General features: G+C 41.3%; 1 protein-coding gene and 1 non-coding gene across 2 annotated transcripts in view; both read left to right on the top strand.

The window, feature by feature from the left end:
• Positions 1 to 25,303, top strand: part of LOC116275815 (unconventional myosin-Ie-like) — a 94,553-nt gene that overhangs the window by 19,834 nt on the left and 49,416 nt on the right. The window lies entirely within an intron of this gene.
• On the top strand, positions 11,386 to 11,489 carry LOC116275985. The gene has a single exon (XR_004185451.1). It is a non-coding gene; the product is annotated as a U6 spliceosomal RNA (small nuclear RNA).

Genomic DNA, 25,303 nt, shown 5'->3' on the forward strand with positions numbered 1-25,303 from the left:
GTACAGGATTACATGGTGATAAAGAGTTTTCAATGGCTCCTCCAGTTTCTGAGGGAGTTCTGTGCTTTGCTTTCTTGGTAATTCCTTCTGCAGACTTTAGAGCCTTTGAGTGGGGCTGGGTATGCTTCCGTGAATTTAACAGTTTAACATGCTGTTGAATAGAAGAGAATCTGCTATTGGATCTAGCGATTACTAAGAAACCACTTCTGTATCATCCAGCATTTGTACTTACTTTGAAGTACGTATTAGTATTTTCCTTGGTTTACAGACAGGAAAATGAGTTAGGTACCCTGTTCAAGGTCACCCGTCTGAAAAGTGGCAGAGAGGGGATTTAAACTCCTGGTCATCTGAATCTAAGGTCTGCTTAGAAGAGGCGCTGTTTGCTTCTAGACACATGCATATTTAAGTTGTGGGTCCATGGACTAATAGCATGGGCATCCCTGGGATATTATTAGAAATGCAGAACTTCAGGCCCCACCCACACCTGATTCCAGATCTGTGTTTTAACAAGGTCTCTAGGTGATTGCAAAGCACTACTGCACAGGAACACTTCCCAGAGGAAGTGTGATGGCCGCCCTCCAGGATATCATCTTCCAAGTTTAGGGACGTGCCAGATATCCCAAGCCTTCAGATATGCGACTCAGTCATCTCTAATTATCCTGCTCAACCAACAATTAAAGAGCGATTCCTCCAAGTGGAATCAAGGGAAACTTTTCTCCTAGACAATTCTGGAGGGAGTCCAGCTGTCTTTGAGGAGATGCACAGAATAGGTTGTTGCCTACAGCACGCTTGGAAAACCTATCAACCCGGGGTGCCTCTTCCACGGCTGCTGTCCATGCCATACTTTCTCTCATTACTGATCCCTCTGAACTAGTCTCTCAAACCTTCTCCTAAAGAGGCTGAGAACAGATTTTGTCAGGCCAGAGAAGAAGAAAGAGATCCAGAATGGGGACTATCAATAGCATGAAAGCAGAGAAGGGCATGAAAAAGAGCCCAGCCTTCAAAACACTGCAGTCTTGGTGCTTTAGAACTGCACTTTACCTTTTCCTCCTACCTAGTTTTCCTTTTAGAATTCCCCCAGGCATCTATGCTGGAGACAGTAGTGTCTTTGTTGTTCCCCTCCCTGCCTTGCTCCTGCCAGTTCCACCGCCCTGTGAGTATATCTTCACAGGGCCCCCCCTTCCTTTTCACAGTGGCCACCCCAGTTTGGATGTGCATTGTCTTACACTGGGAACATTACAAGAGTTTCTTAAGTGGTCTTCACTCTTATCCCTCTGTAATTCACAGAAATAGCATCAGCACATCATCTTCTAGTAACACAGCTTTGCACCTGTCACTCTTCCTCAAAAACTCTCAGTTCCTACTGCGAACAGTCTAAAGACCAAAATGCATTACGGTCTAAATTACACCAATTACTGGTTGTGTTTATCCAACTTGATTTTCCAGTAGTTCTTCTGAAATAAACTCCGTGAGGGCAGCCTACATGCCTTGTTCCTACTATTAGCTCCTAGCACAGTGCTTGTACACAGTAGATTCTCACTAAATATTGATTGAATGAACGAATGAACTTATTCTCAGGTTTATGTTTTATAGTCTGCCTAGAATACACTCCTTGGTCAGACCATTTCCCGTGACTAGATTTCCCTTCCCTTTTTTGCTGTTTATCTGAATCCTTAAAAAACCAAGTAAGGCCAGGTGCGGTGGCTCACGCCTGTAATCCCAACACTTTGGGAGGCTGAGGTGGGCGGATCACGAGGTCAGGAGATCGAGACCATCCTGGGTAACATGGTGAAACCCCGTGTCTACTAAAAATACACAAAAAAATTAGCTGGGTGGGTGGTGGACGCCTGTAGTCCCACCTACTCAGGAGGCTGAGGCAGGAGAATGGCATGAACCCGGGAGGCGGAGCTTGCAGTGAGCCGAGATCACGCCACTGCACTCCAGCCTGGGCGACAGAGCGAGGCTCCGTCTCAAAAAAGACAAAAAACAAAAAACCAACCAAACAAAAACAACAACAACAACAACAACAACAACAAATAAAGACTCATTTCCTGGAAGCCTTTGATTTAACTCATAGAGATCATTCCCTTCTCCAAATTGTAGCCCTTGTCATAGAGTTATTTATTTGGGACTAAACTATGTCATCTTGCATTGTTATCCGTTTTCATACAGTCTCTTACAGCCCAAGTAGACTGTAAGCCTCTTGAGATCAGAGGTAATTTACATTTCTTTGTATTTTTCAGAATTCACCATCTTTCCTTTTGGCCTTCCCACATTCCTGTACACCCTCGACATTCCCTGGTTATCTGACAGTTCATATTGGGGAATTATGGTTAGTTGTGGATCTGGCCTCCTCTCCCCACTTTCCTCTCAGTAATGCGTGTAGTCTCTGAGGGCAGACACTACATTCTCCTGTGTCTTTTCTGGTTTATTGAATGATAGAGGCTGTACTTTGTCCTTTTCAATTTTATCTACATTCTTTTCCTTCTCCTGCTCAATTCTTGGAACTCCCGTTTCTGAATGTCTACGAGTACAATGATGGTGAATAGAAAGTAATGAAACTGAGTCAATGTATCCTGTAGCTGGAGTGTGAAGGTGAGTCAGCAGACAGCAGCAGTGGATCTCTTCCATCCTGAGGAAAGGCAGCAGCTGGCCTGGTGATCAGGGAAGGAGGTCCTCCTCCCTACATTGTTTCCTGGAACTGAGTAGAACAAATTACTTAACTGTACTTCAGTTTCATTTGTTAAAAAATGAAGTAAGAATAGCTTCCATTCTGTTTTCATTCAAGTGGTGATGCATTGACAATTAATAAGAAAATTATAAAATGCCTTAGATACCACCGTTGGGACTATGTAACGCACCACAACCTGGTCGCGACTGAGGCTGTGTTCTAGCCACCCCTCTTTTCTGACTCTACCACATTGCCCTAAAGTTAGAGGCAACAATAGAATTACCGCATTAGTGTTTTTCTAACAAACCTGTTCAAGTCGTGGCTCACTGAATTTTAGGGAAATGATATCATTTCTCTCCAGTCTTTTAATAGATTGTCTTTGAAAGAGTTGCATGTTGCCCGTTAAGGAAATGCTTCAGTTGAACGTAATTAAGGTTAGAAATGGTTTAAGAAAATAGACACATCTCTGCTTGACCTGCCCAGCCTCAAACTTTCGTATCTCTTAGTTTGGGGAGGGATGGATGGCAGATGTAGAGTGCTTCAATTTTTGTTTTGCAGAAAGTTATATCATCATCATATAGAACAGACATCAGAGAACGAAATTAATTAGTAATGCATTCACCGAATTTGGGCAGGATAGTTTGCTTATTTGAAAAAATTCTTGGCAAGGATGAGGATGATTTCTCATCATCCTCCTCCCTAACTGGCTGGGTAATTTAAAGGTTTTTGAGTTGAAATTTTCTGAATAGAGTCGGTTCAGTTTACCCTTTTTTATATGGTAGATTTGGTAGATTGGTAATAGTGCATTACTGGGAGTGAAGGAAAGACACCTTTTTCTGCCTTAATCCTGAGCTGGAGGAAGCACAGCCTTGTCTAGAAGCGAAAGATATAATTATATCCATTTCATATGCAGTATGACAAAATCATTAGAAAATTATAATTGCAAGTAGAAAAAATATAGGAGGCATACGCATATATGTCTAAGATGTTCATATGAGAAGTTATGGGAGGAAAATGAAATAATTACTAATTAATAATTACTGTTAATAAGGTTTCAAGTGATCCCCTTTTTTCCCCTTGCCTGGGTGTGCTTCCATCTTATCCAAGTCTTAGATCGGTTTCTAGATCTAGGCTCAACAAAATTCCCTCCCCTGGACCCCCAAGCCTTCCCAGATAGACACCTTCCTCTTCCATATGTCCATGACACCTAGTTTGAAATGTTCTTACCTCATGCATCATGGTCTGCCTTGTGTAGACCCTTTAAGCTTTTGTGTCTCATTAAGATACTGAACTCGGTGGCACGGTGGCTCATGCCTGTAATCCCAGCACTTTGGGAGGCCTAGGCGGGCGGATCACCTGAGGTCAGGAGTTTGAAACCAGCCTGACCAACATGGTGAAACCCCATCTCCACTAAAAGTACAAGATTAGCCGGGCATGGTGGCGCATGCCTGTAATCCCAGCTACTGGAGAGGCTGAGGCAGGAGAATCACTTGAACCTGGGAGCCTAAGGTTGCAGTGAGCCGTCATCGTGCCATTGCACTCCAACTTGGGCAACAGAGTGAGACTCCATCTCAAAAAAAAAAAAAAAAAACAAAGATATTGAACTCCAGGGAACAGAAGTTGTTTCTGACATATAGCCAATGGTCTTAATCCAGATAAAATTCACCTGCAGTACTTTTTAAAAATGACAGCTCTTGGGCACCATCCTAGACCAAAAGGATTCAGACACAACTGTATTACTTTTCAGAGCTTCCTGGGTGGTTCCAAAAAGCAGCCTAGGTTGAGAGCCACTGTTGGTGGATGTTTAAGCATTGTTGGCTCTGCCATAATTGGAGGCAACACCAAATGCAAACTGATCGGGATGTATTTTTGCCATGCTGTAACACACCATGTGACTTAGGAAGTTTTGTGGTTTTGGCTTTTTTGGTTAGGGAGGGTATTATTTAATACAGCTGACTTGAATAAATAGAAAACTGGTTCCCAGGGGACTTTACAAAAGGTAAGCCTGAGGGGTTTCGTCGATGGCAAGGCTATGGTAGTTTTACCACCTGAATTCTCTTACCTCATCCCCACTTTGGCGTTGACCCTAGACCAGAGGCCTCCGAAACATGGCGAGGCATCAAAACCACCTGAGGAGGTGATTCAGCTGGTTTGGGATGAGGCTTCAAAATCTGTTTTTCACCAGGGTTCCAGGTGATTCCAGTGGAAAAACTGATAGTAAGGGGACCCGCTGCTTTACAGCTGTGTGGAATTGAAAATGACGTGGGTCTTGGATCATAAGCAACAGGGTGTTTTTCTTGCTTTTCCTAGATTATCTTCCTTAACCCCAAATTATGTAATTACATACATATTTTCTCTAGAACTTTTTTGTATTTTGAAATTTTAGCTCCTTATGTCACCCAAAATTTACTTTTCTGGTGTGGAGGAGGGGTATAATTTTTTCCAAATGGTTAATGGTCTTAAAAATAATTTATTCCGTGGTGCATTCTTTGTCTTATGTTGTGAAGTGCCACCTTTATCTTATGTTAAATTCATATCTATCATTTGTTTCTAGCCTCTTCTGTTTCCTTGATCCTTTTCTTTATTCCCAAACCAGTTGCTAGTACCACATTTTATAATTACTCTAGTTTTAGAATATGTTTATATATATATATTTTGGCAAGACTTTACTAATTAAATTCCTTTTTAAATGAGTTCCTGGCAATTTATACTCATTTACTCTTCCAGATAAAATTTGGGATCAATGTGTCAAAGTTCCAAAACAAAATCTCTTTGGAACTTTGGTTGGAGTAGCATGAACCCTCTAGAGCAGCAATCCCCAACCTTTTTGGCACCAGGGACCGGTTTCGTGGAAGACAGTTTTTCTGCAGCCTGGGGTGTGGAGTGGGGATGGTTTTGGGAGAAAACTCTTCCACCTCGGATAATCTGCATCAGATTCTCATAAGGAGCGCGCGGCCTAGATCCTGCGCATGCTCAGTTCACAATGGACTTTGCGCTTCTATGGGAATCTAGTGCTGCTTTGATCTGACAGGAGGCGGAGCTCGGGCGGAAATGCTTGCTCACCGGCCGCTCACCTGCTGCTGTGCAGCCCGGTGCCTGATGGCCCCGGGGTTGGGAACCGCTGCTCTAGAGCACTTTGAGGAGGTGAACGTCTTTGTAACTGATGACTTACATCCACAGACAACAGTGTCCATCCCCATCAGCCCTTCTTTCAGGGGCCTCCATTCATCTTTATGCTTTTCTTTATACAATTATTTCACTTTTTTTTTTTTTTTTTTTTTTGGAGACAAGGTCTCGCTCTGTCACCCAGGCTGGAATGCAGTGGCATGATCAGGGCTCACTGCAACCTCCACCTCCTGGGATCAAACGATCCTCCCATCTCAGCCTCCTGAGTAGCTGGAACTACAGCTGTGTGCCTTCATGCCCAGCTAATTTTATTTATTTATTTTGTAGAGATAAGGTTTTGCCGTGTTGCCCAGGCTGGTCTTGAACTCCTGGGCTCTAGTGGTCCTCCGAAAGCGCTGGGATTACAGGTGTAAGACACCATGCCCAGCCATCTTCCCCATTTCTTATTACTGGCATTTTATAACCCTTGTACCTGATTTGAATGGGATATTTCCTATAACATTGTCTTTTGAAAATATTAATAATTTTATCCGTAGTTCTTATAATTTAATGGATATCACGTCATAACCCATGGAATTACAAGAATCTCGCTCACCCGAATATAGAGGGATTGTAGCATTCTGAGGCATTCCATTTTTTACTCTTGCTTCAAAAACAGACAAAACAGGTTCTCCTCAAGTGTCCCAGTGCACTCTTCTTCATGAACAGAGTGGCCTGGGCTGTGGGGCCGTCATTCGGAGGCTCTTTGGCAGAGTTGCAGAAGAAGCTGAGTGTGGGCCAAATGTGGTCCATGGTGGGACACAGCCTGCAGTTTGTGCTTCTGAATAGCTCCCTGGTCGGGAGTTAGATGTTCAGTGATGCACCTCGTCATCCTAAGGTCAAGAAAGCGCAAGTGGAAGAAGGGGGAAGATGTCTTAATTCTGCCTAGCTGAATGAGGGATTCAGAAGTGGGAACCAGGCCTTTGCTTATAATCTCAGAAGGAAAAAAGGATGATTCCAGGAATCAAATAATTCTAAGAACCAGTTATATAAAAAGCATTTTGCAAACTACAATGTGATATTCACATGGATTCGGAAGTACTACTTCCATGTGTGTTAGCTGCATTTGAAAGTCTTCTAGAAAGAGAGCAATGCAATTGCTGGATAAAACCTCATCCCTCTACCCCAGAATTGTTGTCACAGCTTTAAGGAAGTTTTATGTGAAAGCAGAGGAAAGTAACAGTAACTCTTTAATCCAGACATGTGTCTACACCGTGGATAACTCACAGAAGGCCTTAGAGACTCTGAGAATTGGTGAATATCCTATATATCCTTAGCATCCAGAGGCTAAATACCCCTCCATTCCCTGAGTGAGGGCATGCGAGCTGTTAACAATGTCCCATCCCTGGTACCTCACTCTTTGCATTTCCCTGTCTTTCCTCAATCATCTTGTATCACAGGAGGTATAAAAGTAGTTAGACAGTTCTATTTTTTGACAGCAGATTAAAAGCCAAAGTTAAAGGTAAATGCTTAACCCATTGGGTTCTAATAAGCTAGTAAAGCCTGGGCAATATAGTAAGACCCCTATTTCTAAAAATTTTTTTTTTAATTAGCTGAGTGTGGTGGCACATGTGCCTGTAGTCCCAGCTAATCAGGAGGCAGAGGCAGGAGAATCCCTTGAGCACAAGAGAAGGCCGAGGCTCCGAGAGGGTAATATGTGGTAAAAGTTAAACCTCAGTCCTGGTACCTTTGCGTTCTTGTGCAATAGTCTGCACTTTGCTTAGGTTTTTTTTTTTTTTTTTTTCCTAATTTAAATACTTCAACTGCATTTCTGACCTGTTAGCCTTTCTGTGTACTGTTACCTGATTGCTTTTGGAAAAGAGCTTCCAGTGGGCTAAATATGTTTAATCTGCTGTGGCTTCTGAAGTCCCTCATCTTTAGGGAGAAGTGGCTCCTCTGTCTACCCAATTGGTCAAGCCTCTTTCTTTTCTTGATGTTCTTTTTTTCTTCATAAAAAGTTAGGCATTTAAAATTTTTTCTGTTCGTCTTTCTAAATAAAGTACTTCAAGTTATTTTGAAAGCTATGGTCATATCCTATCAATATGCAAACAGATGAGTTGATGTTTTAAAAATGACATGCTAGTTTGAGATCTTGGTCTTCTAGTACCTATTGATTCTAGTGCCTATTAACTGGCTAATGACTGCTTGTATTTGTTGAATCTAAATATTATGTTCATTGATTGGTGGTTCCCTGGCAGCACTCCCCGTGGGCCTGTGGGTTGGAGAACATGGGAAGAGATACCTGCTTGTGGAAAGGTGGGAGGTAAGAGTGGGAAGGACTTTGGTGGTTTTGGTGCCAGCTTAGCCACAGCAGAATAAAGTACTCAGTAGATTTCTAAGGTTTCTGACTCCACACCCTGGTTTCCTGATAGCATCTATGGACTCACCTGGGCCCAGGGCTGTCCTGAAGGAAAGGATACAAGCCTAGCTGGCCTCACCACTTGATGATTGTAGAGCCCTAGGGTCTTGAGGGAGCATAGGGCAGATAGTTACACAGGCCTTGGGCAAGACCCGGTGTTGTGCTGGCTTCAGGTCAGACCTGCAGTCCCAGTGGTGGTGGCCATAGGGGTGCTTGTGTCACCCTTCCCCCAGCTCCACACATCTCAGCTCAGAGAGGAGGACTGTTTGGGAAAAAGTAAGGGAAAAGAACAAGAGTCTCTGCCTGATAATCCAGAGAGTTCTTTTGGATCTTACACAAGACCACCAAGTCTTGTCCGCAAGAACTACAGTGTTACTGGGCTTGGGGTACCCCATAATGCAGATATGGCTGTGGTGTCCAAAACTTAGATCGTAACAACCAAGTCCCTTTGAATACCTGGAAAACCTTCCAAAGAAGGATGGGTACAAACAGCTCCAGATTGTGAAGCGTACAATAAATTCTTAACTCTTCAATGTCTAGATACCCATGAATATCCACAAGCATCAAAACCATCTGGGAAAACATGGCCTTACCAAATGAAATAAATTGACCAGGGGTCAGTCCCAGAGAGACCGAGATATGGGACCTTTCAGAAAGAGAGCTCAAAATAGCTGTTTGGAGGAAACTCAAATTCAAGGTAACACAGACGAGGAACTCAGAATCTTATCAGATAAATTTAACAAAGAAATTGAAATAAGAGGATCAGGCAGAAATTCTCGAGCTGCTGAATGCAATTGACATACTGAAGAATGCATCAGAGTCTCTTAGTAGCAGAACTGATCAAGCAAAAGAAAGAATTAGTGAGCTTGAAAGACAGGCTATTTGAAAATACACAGTCAGAGGAGACAAAAGAAAAAAGAATTAAAAAGTATGAAGCCCACCTACAAGATCTGGAAAATAGCTTCAGAAGGGCAAATCCAAGAGTTATTGGCCTTAAAGGAGGTACAGAGAGAGAGAGAGAGAGAGAGAGAGAGAGAGAGTAGTGGAAAGTTTATTCAAAGGAATAATAAGAGAACTTCCCAAACAAAAGATATCAAAATTTAAGTACAAGAAGGTTATAGAACACCAAGCAGATTTAACTAAAAGGAAATTACCTCAAGGCGTGTAATAACAAAACTCCCAAAGGTCAAAGATAGAGAAAAGATCCTAAAAGCAGCAACAGAAAATAAATAACATATGATGGAGCTCCAACACATCTGGCAGCAGACTTTTCAGTGGAAACCTTACAGGCCAAGAGAGAGTGGCATGAGGTGCTGAAGGATTAAAAAAACAACAACAACGCTTACTCTAGAATGGTATGTCTGGCAAAAATATCCTTCAAACATGAAGGAAAAATAAAGACCTTCCCAGACAAACAAAAGCTGAGGGATTTATCAACCCCAGGCCTGTCCTACAAGAAATGCTAAAGGGAGTTCTTCAATCTGAGAGAAAAGGATGCTAACAAGCAATGAGAAATCATCTGAAGGTACAAAACTCACTGGTAATAGTAAGTGCACAGAAAAACAGAATATTATAACAGGGTAATTTTAGTGTGTAAACTATTCATATCTTAAATGGAAAGATGAAAGGATGAATCCATCAAAAAATAATAACTTTTCATGGCATAGAGAGTACAATAAGATAAATAGAAACAACAAAAAGTTAAAAAGTGGGGAGACAAAATTATAGAGTTTTTATTAGTTTTCTTTTTGCTTTTTATGCAGTCAATGTTGTGATCAGTTTAAAATAATGGGTTATAAGATGTTATTTGCAAGCCTCATGGTAACCTCAAATGTAAAAACATACAGCAGGTACACAGAAATTAAAAGGAAGAAATTAAAATGTGCCACCTGAGAAAATCACCTTAAAGGAAGATAGGAAAGAAGGACAGAAGGAAAAGAAGACCACAAAACAACCAGAAAACAAATAACAAAATGGCAGGAGTAAGGCCTCACTTATCAGTAATAACATTGATTGTAAATAGACTAAACTCTCCAATCAAAAAACATAGAATAGCTGAATGGATAAGAAGCAAGACTCAAGGATGTATTGCCTACAAGCAACACACTTCACCAAATCAAACCAAAATGGATTAATGCCTTAAATCTAAGACTTCAGACTATGAAACTACTAAAACAAAACATTGGGAAGACTCCAGGACGTTGGCCTAGGCAAAGATTTTTTGGACAAATGGGATCACATCAAGTTAAAAAGTTTCCACACAGCAAAAGAAAACATCAACAAAATGAAGAGGCAGCCCACAAAATGGGAGAAAATATTTGCAAATTTTCCAGCTCACAAGGGTTTAATAACCAGAATATAGAAAGAGCTCAAATAACTCTATAGGAAAAAAATCTAATGATCTGATTTTAAAATGGGCAAAAAATCTCAATAGATATTTCTCAAAAGAAGACATACGGCAAACAGGTGTATGAAAAAGTGCTCAACACCACTGATAATCAGAGACATGCCAGTAAAAACTACGTGTAGAGATATCATCTCACCCAAGTGAAAATGGCTTTTATCCAAAAGACAGGCAATAATGAATGCTGGCAAGGATGTGAAGAAAAGGGGAAAAGGGAACTCTCATACACTGTTGGTGGAAATATAAATCAGTACAGCCATTGTGAAGAACAGAAGGGAGGTTCCTCAAAAAACTAAAAATAGAGCTAGCTACCTTATGATCCAGCAATTCCATTGGTAGGTGTAAACCTAAAAGAAAGGAAATAAGCATATGGAAGAGATATCTGTATTCCCATGTTTATACTAGTACTATTCACAATAGCAAATATTTGGAATCAACCTAAATGTCCATCAACTGATGACTGAAATCATCTGTTGATATACAACAGAGTACTAATCAACCATAAAAAGGAATGAAACCCTGTCATTTGTCATCTGCAAGAACATGAATGGAACTGGAGGTCATTATGTTAAGTGAAATACGCCAGGCACAGAAAGACAAATTTCATATTTTCTCACTCATTTGTGAGAGCTGAAATTAAAACAATTGAACTCATGGAGATAGGGAATAGAATGATGGTTACTAGAGGCTGGAAGGGGGATTGAGGAGACAGGGGTTATGGTTAATGGGCACAAAGAAATAGTTAGAAATAATAGTTAGAAAGAATGAATAAGACCTAGCATTTGCATGCTCATGGCAGCACATGTACTAAAATTGGAACGACACAGAGAAGATTAGCATGGCTCCTGCACAAGGATGGCATGCAAATTCATGAAGTGTATTTTAAATTTTATTGAAAAAAAATCTCGTATTTCTTAGCATAACAGAGTGACTATAATCAATAATAATTCGTGCATTTAAAAATAACTAAAAGAGTATTATTGGATTGTTTGAAACACAAAGGATAAATCCTTGAGGGTGTGGATACCCCATTTTTGATCATGTGATTATTACACATTGCATGCCTGTATCAAAATATCCATATACACCTACTTATATACACAGCAAAGTTAAAAATTAAAATGAATTTTATATTATTTGAAGATTTTTCTTAAATCCTTCCTGATTTTTTCCAGAATAAAAACCAAATTTATAAAGTTAGTTTTAATTTTGACATTAAATGTCCAAGCAAATTAGAAATAAAAAATAGTGAGGAGGAATTAGAAACGGCAGTTATTTGCAAAGGCAATTGTAAACATGTCATTTGATGCTACTGTTATTCGACACTACACATGGTAAAAACACAGTGAGTGACATCATAGAAAACCAACTCAAGTATTACTTTTTCCTGACAATTTTCCTCCTCCTTCCAATATTCCATAGAAATTAGACTGTCTAGAGAAAGTAAAACAAGAACACAGCACATCACGGAAATAGAACATCAAGAAAAACAAGTTTTATGTGAAAAGTTTGCCTTATTTAATTTAAATATCAGGCTGGGTTTAAAAAATTACTATTTTTTTGAGACAAGGTGTCGCCTGTCATCCTGGCTGGAGTTCAGTGGCATGATCATGGCTCACTGCAGCCTCGATCTCTTGGGTTCAAGCAATCCTCATGCTTCTCGAGTAGTTAGGATTACAGGTTACACACCACCATGCCCAGCCAATTTTAAAAATATTTTGTAGAGGTCAGGTGCAGTGGCTCGTGCCTGTAATCCCAGCACTTTGGGAGGCTGAGACAGGCAGATCACCTGAGGTCAGGAGTTCGAGACCAGCCTGGCCAACATGGCAAAACTCTGTCTCTACTAAAAATACAACAACAAAAAAATTAGCTGGGTGTGGTAGTGGACACCTGTAATCCCAGCTACTAGGGAGGCTGAGACAGGAGAATCGCTGGAACCTGGAAGGCAGAGGTTGCAGTAAGCTGGGATTGTGCCACTGCACTCCAACCTGGGCGACATAGCAAGACACTGTCATAATATATATAAAATATATATTATAATTATATATTATATATAATAATATATATCTATATATTATATAATTATATATATTATTATATATGTATATATATCTCTACAAAATATATATATATTTTGTAGAGAAGGTATCTTGCTATATTTCCTAGGCTGGTCTTCAACTCCTGGGCTCATAGCAGTCCTCAGGCCTTGGCCGCCAAAGTCCTGGGATTACAGGCTGGAGCCACCATACACGGACTGAATTTTTAAAATTCTTAGTAGGGAGACCTTTTAATTGGAAGTTGACTATAGGAACGAAAAGGAAAGTGGGTGACTGAACAACCCTACTAGGAGAGAAAAATAGATGAATCAACGTGAAGAATGTCTGGGATGGGAGCCTCACATGCCCAGAGCTGCCCTTTTGTGTCTCTTGGGAGGGGCAGTGTTCTGGATGAAGGCTGTCAACAGGAGGCTGGACTACTCTGAATATCGAGGGAGTGACCTTGAGAAATACCAGTTCTACAGTATGGAGTCAGTTAGGTCAAAGGTTTTGTACCTCAAATAACCAAGTTATCTTACATTTCTGTCTGCCTTTGGAAACCAGAAGGTCAGTCAAATATTTGGTTAGATAAGCAGAAACAGGAAAACATCTTATTACGCATAAAATCTGTATCGAAGCACTACGTATCATTCCACACCATCCATTAGAACCAGCAGAGAGGAAGGCCCTGAAAGGTTTCTGTCTATTGAGGGTTGATAAAATGGAAGAGTTTAGTACCCATTCTTGCCACTTCAAGGTGAATAAAATGTGTCATCGACATTTTCTTTTTTTTTTTAATCTTTTTTTTTTTTCTTTTCTTTTTTTTTGAGACAGAGTCTTGCTCTGTCACCCAGGCTGGAATGCAGTGGCATGATCTCGACTCACTGCAACGTCTGTCTCCCAGGTTCAAGCGATTCTTCTGGCTCAGCCTCCCAAGTAGCAGGGATTATAGGCATGTGCCACCACGCCCGGCTAATTTTTGTATTTTTAATAGAGATGGGGTCTTGCCATGTTGGCCAGGCTGGTCTTGAACTCCTGGCCTCAGGTGATCCACCTGCATCGGCCTCCAAAAATGCTGGGATTATAGGCACAAGCCACAGCGCCCAGCCTGATGTTTTATTTATAGGGTGCACTCTTTATTGTTTAAATGTCTATTTTTAGATGTTGATAGACCTTTGTAGGTAGTTTTACCCCTGTCTTTGGTTCTCTTGCACTGTTTGCCGCATAGCATCCTAAATTTTGACGCAAATGGGTTTTCAAGGACCTTGCTCCTCCTGCCTGTGGGAAGTGGTTACAGGTTAGCAAGGGTTGAAACTCCCCCACCGTTTTTCCTAGCTTAGCAGGCTGGGTGGTCACCAGCCCCAACACTCGTGAGAGCCCATAGAGACAGTCCTGGCTCAGCACTAAGGACATCTAGCAGGCAGGGCTGGCTGAGTGTTGTGTGGAGCAAGCTTAAGAGGGGATGTTCTAAAACCAGAGAAGAAACATTTTTCTCTGACAGTTCAGCAGATAATATCCCTTCATGGATTTATGATAAACACAGTCCTCTCATTGACCAAGGTTGAAAAACTCAGAAAGTTTGCTCGGCAGAGATCTGGGAGTCAGGAACGTACTATGTGCTGAGGAAGACATTTCAACTCCTCTTTCAAGCAAAAAAATAAAAATAAATTAAAAAAAGAAAAAAGAAAGAAGTCAATACTGATCTAGTTTATATAGCTATTATAAAAAATTATATTAATGAAAATAGAAATCCAGTTGTAAGTAAAGACAGCTACCAAATTCCTAAGCAATCTATTCATTTTTGTTTTTTTTTTTTCAGACTTGAACACTTCTACTTGCTTTGCCTCACAATGCAATTGTCAATATAGGGCCACTTTAGTTGTACTTAGTACCTGACTCTGCAAAGACCACAGAGCTTACTTCCTTTAGAACGATTTTGTTTGATTAGTTTACACTCTTCACTGATATTTCTCAGTTGAGTAGGAGGAAAAAAAGGAGCTTAATTTAACTATATTAGCCACATCATGGACGGGGAAATGTATGGAGTATGTTTAAGTGATTTGCCTTGTTGAATAAAGATATATTTAAGCTTCGATTTTACTTTGTCCTATAAGAACTCTGTGAGCGAGAATTTTTTTCTTTTTTGAGATGGAGTCTTGCTGTGTTGCCCAGGCTGGGGTGCAGTGGTGTGATCCCAGCTCACTGCAACCTGCACCTCCCGGGTTCAAGCGATTCTCCTGCCTCAGCCTCCCGAGTAGCTGAGATTATAGCCGCAAACCGCCACGCCTGGCTAATTTTTTGTACTTTTAGTAGAGCCAGGATTTCTCCATGTTGGCCAGGCTGGTCTCAAACTCTTGACCTCAAGTGATTTGCCCGCCTTGGCCTCCCAAAGTGTTGGGATTACAGGCCTGAGCCACTGTGCCCAGCCGAGCAAAATATTTTTGACTATAGTAGTTTGAATGTTCTTTTAAGTTTCATAATGTAGGCTAAAGCTCTATTTTCTGCCAAATGCGAAATTGTAGAACAGAATAAACCCATGTGCTTTATATTATACAAATTATATCTGATGAATGTTCATGTTTAGAAAAATCACAATCAAGCTCAGCAGTTATAGATATGGATAACACAGTTCCTTTCCTGAGCAGAGCAGGTTTCATCATAATTGCCTTTATATATGTTTTCATACCTGTAGTAAACTTAGGAAACTTAAAAATTATTCAGTAGAAATTTAGAGTGTGGAGCCCTGGTTTGAGTCCTGGCTCTTGTCATCCTAGATCAGTTCCCTCCATTTTTACGTCTGTAAAATGGAAATATTCATAATAATAAAACACCTCAATAAGAATCAAATGAAATAAATGGAAGTGCTTTATAAAAGATAAACAGTTCAATAACTGTACAATTCAATAACTGCAAGGAGGTATTTTATAAGCATAGATTTGTTTTAAAACTAGGGGTTCTCAACTCAAATGCCCATCAGTGATAGACTGGATAAAGAAAATGTGGTACATATACACCATGGAATACTATGCAGCCATAAAAAAGGATGAGTTCATGTCCTTTGCAGGGACATGGATGCAGCTGGAAACCATCATTCTCAGCAAACTAACATAGGAACAGAAAACCAAACACCGCATGTTCTCACTCATAAGTGGGAGCTGAACAATGCGAACACATGGACACAGGGAGGGGAACATCACACACCAGGGCCTGTTGGGAGGTTGGGGGGCTAGGGGAGGGGTAGCGTTAGGAGAGATACCTAAGGTAGATGACAGGTTAATGGGTGCAGCAAACCACCATGGCACGTGTATACCTATGTAACAAACCTGCACGTTCTGCAGGATGTATCCCAGAACTTAGAAGTATAATTAAAACAAACAAAAAAAACTGGGGGTATACCGTGTGAATCACTGGAGGTATCAGAGAATTCTCAGCTGGTCTGACACATGTCCAAAATTCAAGTACTATTAAAAACACATAATTTTAAAAATAAAAGATACTTATGAAAGTCTGACTGCTAGATTCAAAGGGACATAAATAAACCTTATTTACCTTATGTATTTATGTCCCTTTGAATCTAGGGTCTTTTGTTTTGTTTTGTTTTCTTTTCTTTTTGACAGGGTTTCACTCCCATCACCCAGGCTGGAGTGCAGTGGCATGATCTTGGCTCATTGTAACCTCCATCTCCTGGGCTCAAGCAATTCTCTTGCCTCAGCCTCTGAGTAGCTGGGACTACAGGAGCACGCCATCGCACCCAGCTAATTTTTGTATTTTTTTTAGACGTGGCGTTTTGGCATGTTGTCCAGGCTGGTCTCAAACTCCTAGCCTCGAGTGATCTGCCCGCCTCAGCCTCCCAAAATGCTGGGATTACAGGCCTGAGCTACTGCACCCAGCCTAGTTTTTTTAAATCCCAGAAAAATTTTCAAGATTTTTTTTTTTTTTTTTTTTTTTGCTTTTGTGTTAATATTTTGGGAATAGTGGGAGAGTGGGTAGCACACTTGAGTTACTGCAGGACTTGTTTTTTTGTGTGACCAGAGAGAGCCCATGGCACACAGCCGGGTTCTCGTTGGAAAGCCATCAAAACAAGTGCAGACAGCACTGCTTATGGCCCATGACACTCCTTCCTCTGCTTGAATCAGGACCACACATGGCTTCAGATGATACAGGTTCTTTCCTGACATCTCAAGGGTAGTCATTTGAATGCATCCGTGTCTCTCCCACCACCTCCCAAAATGCCGCCCTAAGTTAATTGGTAAATAAATGCTCAGGCTGCTTAGCAGAGGCCTGTCTCTGGGGCATGAAGTCTAATATAGTTTAAATGTAAGTCCATTGTGGCCTCCAAGTAGCTAGGAAAACAGGTGGGGGACTTCAAAGAGATCTGAGAGCAAGCCTGGCCAGGTCTCTTCTACTTTTCCAGCCCTGGCTTATGTGTGGGACAACGGTGAAAAGCAGCCCTTGAGGTAGAACCAAGTGGGTTTTTTATTATTATTCATATTCGGCACAGATTTACTGATGCAAAAAACATGCTCTCCTGATGTGGCCACTGAATCATCTCTTACTTCTTTCAAAATCCCTAAAATCTTGCATTCTGTGGTGTTTGGCAGATTACATCTCTTACTGTAGCAGCCTGTGCTTGCCAGCTGAAGTGTCTGAGAGTAGTCTGGAGTCATTTTCACACTCTTTGATGCTGGTCCACCTTTTACTACATACCAAGGATAGTACATATATCCACCAAGTGGTGCCAAATCTTGTTCTTTATTCTTCTTAAATTTTACCATCAAAATTGCACTTTAATAATAAAAACATAAAGCCATGAGCTATGCAAGTAATGAATAAAGATTATTCTGAGTAGGCTTAGGTGCCGCAAGAATGCCCTTGTTTTTCTCTTTCATGGTTTGACCCGTTGTGATGTGAATGTTCTCTTTGAGACAATCTTTGTGTTAAATCTTTACACTAATAAATGTATTAGAACTTCCTCAGGGATATTCTTAGCAAGGAGGAGTTGGTGGATGTGTTTTTTTGCAAAGAAGCTTCCTTTGTCTGCTTGGCAGTTCCCTGTGAGGTTTCTGACCTGTACATGAGACATACAAGTGGACAGAGCAGAATGAGGGAGACATGTATGCCAGTCTCATAAGTAAATCATTCTTGTAGTCAGTGTGGAAGAGTTGGTAAATTTCTGTCAGATTTCCTTCTGTTTTTGACTCTGCCAGGCTGAACCCAAAGACCCGACATTGTGACTGGAAAGGGCTACAAAAGAAAGCCCTTGCTGAGTGATCTCTGTATAATTGTCTTTCAGAGACTTCATAAGCTGTGGAGAATATTTGGATGAAGTTGGCAGTTTTATTGATACCATGTGATTCTACTTTGGTCCTATAGCAGTTTCTGCCACTTTGTCCCCAGTGGGGGAAATATGCTGTTACCATAATGGAAAAGGTGGACATTTGGTAGCATTTTTCTGTGTTTATGTCAGGAGTCGTCTAAAATGGTCATATTTTTGTTTTTTTAAGAAAAAAAACTTACAGGTACAAAGTAGGTGTATGTATTTATGGGGTACATGCAATATTTTGATACAGTCCTACAATGCGTAATAATGACATCAGGATAAATGGGGTATCCATCACCTTAAGCCTTTATCATTTCTTTGTGTTATAAACATTCCAGTTATACTTTTAGTTATTTTTACTTATTTATTTATTTTGAGACAGGGTCTCATTTGGTTGCCCAGGCTGGAGTGCAGTGATGCAATCATGGTTCACTGCGGCCGCAATCTCCTGGGCTCAGGTGACCCTCCTACTTCAGCTTCCTGAGTAGCTGGAACTACAGGCATGTGCCACCATGCCAGGCTAATTTTTAAATTTTTTGTACAGATGGAGTGTCACTGTGTTGCCCGGGCTGATGTCAAGCGATCCTTCCACTTTGGTATCCCAAAGCATTTACGGGTGTGAGTCATTGTGCCCCACTGACAAGAGGTTTTTCATATTTCTTTTATATCCACTGCCACAAAACTGAGTGCAGTTGGTCTCTTCAGTCAGGAAGTCACTTACCTTTCATGTGCTTCCCTATTACCTGGGCATATTTCCAGGGGGTTTCAGAGGAAGAAGTAGCTCTTTCCTATGAGAATATATGCTGGTTCTGAAATGTTTACTTAGATGCATAGTGGAAGCTCAAAAAGTATTTACTGAACTCACTCTTGTGGTTTAGCTTTCAATTATAAACATAGGAATAAAGAGAGAAAAAAGCAAGAAAAACTAGAGGCTGCAAACAAGGCAGGAAGAGCATGGATCTAGAAAGAAGTGGGAAGTCCGTTTACTCAGAGGAAGGATACCCACTCACCAATGGGAAATAGGTCCAGTGTTGTGTGGTAGGGTTGTGGGTGGTAGTAGAAATTTCACAGTGGGTGTGGAAGGTTGGTGAGTAGATGGACTATATTCAAAAGTAGATACCTTGCTCTCACCTATAATCCCAGCACTTTGGGAGGTCGAGATGGGAGGATCGCTTGAGACTAGAAGTTTGAGATTAGCCTGGCCAACATGGCAAAACCCCATCTCTACAAAAAATACAAAAATTACCCAGGTGCAGTGGTGTACCTGTAATCCCAGCTACTCCAGAGGGGGCTGTGGCGGAGGATACTTGAGCCTGGGGGTTCAAGGCTGCAGCAAGCCAAGATTGCACCACTGTACTCCAGCCTGGGTAACAGAGCGAGGCCCTGTCTCCAAAAAAGAAAGAAAGTAGATAGTGATGAAGCTGGGTAGTTAAAACAGAAATTTGAAAAGCAAGATGTGGAATTGCGATATAGGATTTCAGAGTTTAAAAGAAATGTGACATTTCTTAGTGGATTGTCCTTCGGTTGTGTTTACTAAGCAACTGTCAGCTAGTGAGATTACTGTGTATGGCCAATCCAGATAAATAAGATGATGAAGTCTTTATGAAAAGGAAAGAAAAATTTGGAATGCATACCTCTGTCCAGCTCAATTCCTCACTCCTTTTTAAGATGGAGAGCTGTTAGGTTTGTCTACACAATAGGAAACACCTGATTGAATAACAGCATGGAGTCAATCTTGACAGTGAAATTGGCTGCATCCAGTAGAATCCCAGGGCCGGTCGTCGTGGCTCGTGCCTGTAATCCCAACACTTTGAGAGACCGAGGTGGGAGGATCACTTGAGCTTTGGTCTCAGGACTTTGAGACCAGCCTGGGCAGCATAGTGAGACCTCGTCTCTAAAAAATTAAAAAAAAAAAAAAGAACACCAGCAAAATCAATTCCTGAACTCTCTTCTGTTCAGTAGTAGCATAAAGGCCTGACCTAAGTGATGGGGAAAGTTGATTTATGTGGCTGTAGCATCAGATGGATCAATGACAGTCCTGCTTGTGGATTTATAGCACAGGGGACACTACGTCTAGAAACACCTGTCTGTGGACTGCTGCTGCTGTCAGGTTAGTAATCGGTGTATTTTAATGTGAATGGACGTGACCTCCCTAGTGTCGGCCACATAATGGAAATCCTGGATCAGTATGCTTACTTCTTCCCATCTAATTGCAAGTTGTAATTTGTAAATAATGGGTTTACTTTTTAATTTTGAGAAGGTAAATGTGTTGCTGTACAAAAGTCCAGGATTCCTTCCCATTAAATCGGCAGCATTCTTGGACATGGTAAATCGTATCACACACTTGTCTCACGAAAGAAGTAGCAGCAGTTAGGAGACTTTGAATTCTCCCTTACGCGTGACTTTGAGCAACCTCTCAGACAACACAGTTCCTCTTCTGCAAAATGGAAATAATGTCTACAGTATATATTTCTACGCACAGAGTTGTTTTAGGACACAAAATGGCAAAGGAAGGAAAGGCTAAGTTACTGCAAAATCGTAGGATACTTTTGCTTTTTAATTTAATTTATACGCATGCCAATTTTTATCTAGAACCTAGATTTCAGGCTAAAGAAGAGAGCCCTTGGACTTCATTCCACTTGAATTAGTTTCACTTTATCCTTGCTTTAAAATTAGTCTTTATTTCCTTTCATCTCTTTTGAATATCCCCCTTGCCCTGCAATAATAAAAGAGAGCTGCATGCAGTGAAATCAAACCGTGAAATTATAGAATTGTAGAGCCAGAACTAGCTACATATAAACAGAAAAGAAAATCTGATTGAAATATTAATAATTTTCCTCAAGGTGAAAATGACTGGCAGGTGTTACTTTAACAGAGTTATTTATCCTTTTGAAAGGTGTGCTACTGAGCTGTTAACCTAATGAAATTTAGATAGTGGAAGGAATATAAGTTGTTGAATATTTGGGATTCATTTCTTTCCATCGGTATTTTCGGAGTGGTAGAGCGATGTGTCTGCATACTTTTGTAATAAGAAACAATTTGGGGCTGGTGTTGATAATCAAGTTGATTGCAATCTCTGGGAGGGGAGAGTGTATCTCTTCTTTTTCTTGCCATTTGCATATATTGTTCCACCTCTCCCATCTCATCTGAAATATGGGGCAGTTTCTTGGTTCTTAGTTGTTTCTTTTCTGACATGTTGCCGACCTCTGATTTCTCGTATCAGTGCTCTTCCCTTAGTTCAAAGATACGTCTCCCCAGTTGTAGATGGGGGTTTGAAAAGGAAGGTGCTTGTGATTTAAAAGGCCTGCCACGTACTGCTTCCATAATACAGTGAGTACACCTGTGGACTGAGCAAGGCCGCTGTCACATCTTTCAAGGTTTGCCTCATCGGTCCTACATCAGGTCAGCAAACTTCTGTAAAAGGCCAGATAGTAAATATTTTAGGCTTTGTGGACCATACAGTCTCTGTCAACAGCTACTCACCTCTGCCATTGTAGCATGAAATCACGTGGCTGTCTTCTAATGAAACTTGATTTACAAAAACAATCAGGCGGCGGGAGGCTGAGGCAGGAGAATGGCGTAAACTCGGGCGGCGGAGCTTGCAGTGAGCTGAGATCCGGCCACTGCACTCCAGCTTGGGCGACAGAGCGAGACTCCGTCTCAAAAAACAAAAAAAAACAAACAAAAAAACCAATCAGGCGGGCGTGGTGGCTCACGCCTGTGATCTCAGCACTGTGGGAGGATGACACAGGAGGATTGCTTGAGCCCAGGAGTTCGAGACTAGCGTGGGCAACATAGGGAGACTCCATCTCCACAGATTTTTAAAAAGTTAGCTGGGCATGATGGTGCATGCCTGGGGTCCCAGCTACCTGTGGGGACTGAGGCAGGAGGATCATCTGAGGTTAGGAAGTCAAGGCTGCAGTGAGCCACGATTGTATGTCACCTAGGCTCCAGCCTAGGTGACGGAGCAAGAGTCGGTCTCAAAAAACCAGCACAAATCAATAAAAATAAAAAATAATCATTGAGCCAGATTTGGCTTACAGGCTGTAGTTTGCTGACTCCTGTTCTACATGATTTTCATAAAGATGGGACAGGTGCACTTACAATATTAAATGGAATGGAGGGTGCTATTGTAAATACCCTCAAGTTGAATCAAGGATAGGTTTTTAAAGCAGTTTGCTTAGGAATTTGCCTAAGAAAGACTATTATTATAATTTTCAGTACCTCCCTGTACTGTGTACCTATAGATTGAATTAGGGAAAAACCTGATAATAGACCTTGGGAATATTTGGGGATATTTACTTTTTTCAAGTAATTGAGTTCTACCTACTTCATCTGCTACTTTTTACCTTGCATTGCCAATTTACGTTAACATTACTGACCTAATGTCAACTATGTTCCACTCTTAAGGCCGGAAACTGGATTAGAGGTGAGCAAGGAAGGATGAGGAGAGGGAAGTTTACCTTAAATGATCCTTGTAGTCAACATTAGGTACCTTGAGAATCCCTTGCTGCTTGATTTTAAGATCTTCAATTACAGCACTTTGATTCTTAACCTTAAAAAAAATTCTCCTTCAGCCTTTTCAAGCCATGTGGAATATCTATTACTGCTTAGGAATTTGCTGTGGTTTTTCATTGACCGTGGCCCCAGACTCTGGAATATGTATTAATTTATCTGGGCAGAGAATACAGAAATCCACATGCAGAATAAAGTGAACTTTATGCTGAAGCAGAATATTGAAGCTGGGAATGATTAATTCTTAAAAAACAAACCACCAGCCTTAATAAATATTGAATTCTAAGAAGGTATTTTGCAGTTTGCTTCTTAAAGTACTGAGATAATCTGACTGAGTTCCCATTTAAAAGTGAGAAGTTTTTTCCCTCCATGAACAATATTTGTTTACAGTCATTGGTAAATTATTAATCTGCATTCCAGTGTTTCATGTTTGAAATACCAGTCCGCCCTGTCCATGGGGATTTGATCTCACGCTGTAATCAGCAAAGGGTTCTGGGAAGTGAGAATGGCTGTGGTTTGCTCTTTTAAAGACCTTAAGAGAGAATCAAAAAGTGGTGGTTATGCAGGAAGTTGGCCTGTCCGGTGTTTGACAGCTGGCAGTTTTCCTATGGAGTCATATGAGACCATGAACTTGGAAGGCACACTAGATTGTGGGAACGTTTGGGTGGGCTTCCCACCGCCCTGTGATTTTCAGAGGTCCTAGAATGTTCTTGAAAGTATTCCTGCAGCTCTTTTGAGTGGACGTCAAATTTCTTTTGGTTTGGGGCTACCCCAAATGTTTACATTCTGAGTCTTTGGTCCATTTTCCTCCCAACAATGCACATTTAGGATTGCTATTGGGTATCTAATGAACTGGATTGATCATAAGATTCTCAGGACCTCTGGTCCCAGCTCGACACCACTTTCTAGCTATGGCACGTTAGGTAAGTCCTTTAACCTCTCTGATTCTCACACTGAATGTAGGTTAGAACAGTATCTACGTCAAATTGTTGCTTGAGGATTAAGAGGAATAATTCATGGGACTTGGCATGAGTCTCTCCACTAGATTGTAAGTTCTATGGAGGAGCTGTCTTCCCAGTGCCTCCAGCAGTGTCTGGCATATAGTGAGGAGCTCAACACATATTTGTTAAATTAACAGTAAGTACTCAGTCAATGTTAATTATTACTGTTGTCATGATTAATATTTTCATACTTATTATTACTTACACTACCCATTTTGAGTCCTTCTCCTTACCTTCTGTTGACAACAGTCATCTTTGTGAAGCAGCTCTGATGGTGTCATTGATAGGATGCTGGGTTCAAATTCTAACCCTGTCCTGATTACCTATGGGCAAAGTTACTTAACCTCTCTGAACTAGTTTCCTCATCTGTAAATTGCGATGATAATACCCTCCCACAGAGTCTAAGAGGGTAACACACCCCTGCCCTTAGTTTTCTCAAACGTATGGATAGAAATAGCCCTGGGACCTACTCCCTTATCAATGTCTTAGATTTTTCACATGCCCTAAGTGCTTAACTCTACAGGCCTTGCGTGCTCCACACCAGAGTCTTCTGCAGATTGCCCAATATGTGGAGGCTGGTGAGGTCCCCTCCCCACAGAAGAGCCATGTGTAGCAGGTTGAACAAAACATCTGTATTCTGATGAGGGTCATCTCTGCACAGCTAGAGTTGTGTATGTCCTTAAAGTTTCCATAACTTGTCATCATAAAATACTAAGTATAGCCATACTCATTTTTGTCTCATGAAATGAAAAGATACCAACAACACAACTGGGGTTTCATAGAGGTTGTAAAAATGAACTTTCTGGCCCCTCTCATGCTTGGTATTGGGAGAGGGGCCAGAAAATTCATTGTCTGGTCAATTTTCCACCCCAACGAAGGTGCATTCCTTTTCAGAGCTTTCAGTAGTCTTGACGGTTTGAGCCTGACAATGGATCAAGTTCTCTTTCCTCCTACAGAATCTCTCTTCCAGTCTACACTCTGGGAGGTAGATGGGACTAAGCAGGCCACTTCCCCAGTGCGAGAAAATGCACTGCTCCACTCCCACATTCTACCTTTGGTTTGAGCAAAGACCACATTTTGCAAGCCCTTTTGCTGCCCAGTTAATCTCCCAGGGTGAACTTTCTCTCACCCTCTGCTGACACCTCTGCCGACACCTCTGCCACCCAGCCCCATCTCCTTTGAGAGGGGGAACCCCCCATGGAGCTTTGTGTTTTCCTCCGCTTTCTCCTTTCAGCAGGGTAAGCCCCCATACTCCTGCCCAGGCTGCTGGGCCCACCATCTCCTCTTGTAACACAGCTTCCGAAGTGCTGGGGATGGAGAGGGTGTCAATGTGGCAAACATTCCTTTGCCCACTGATGAGAAGTCTCAGCCTTGCCCAAGACATGTCTGGAAATGGCAGTCCACCCTGGCCTTTCCTTAACTTCACTCCTTCTCTCAGCCTCTGCACATAAAAGTTGTCAGTACATCTTGTTATTTCTGCTTATAAGAATACATAGAATCTTACAGCTTTACCCCCCTGTATAGCTGCCCTCCTAATTCAGCGAGCTGGTGAGGTGATTCTCGCTCAGGATGCTGTAGGATATTCCTAAGTGGTCTCTCTGCCATCACACTAGACCCTCCTGCACTGTCCACTTAACAATGATGTTTAAAAAGTAAATAAATGGCTGAGCATGGTGACTCATACCTGCAATCCTAATACTTTGAAGGCAGAGGAAGGAGAATTGCTTAAGGCCAGGAGTTTGAGACAAGCCTGGGAAACATAGGGAGACCCCATGTCTATAAAATAAATAAATAAATAAATAAATAAATAAATAAATAAATAAATAAATAAA

The sequence above is a fragment of the Papio anubis genome, chromosome 7, assembly GCF_008728515.1.
Source record: "Papio anubis isolate 15944 chromosome 7, Panubis1.0, whole genome shotgun sequence".
NCBI lineage: Eukaryota > Metazoa > Chordata > Mammalia > Primates > Cercopithecidae > Papio > Papio anubis.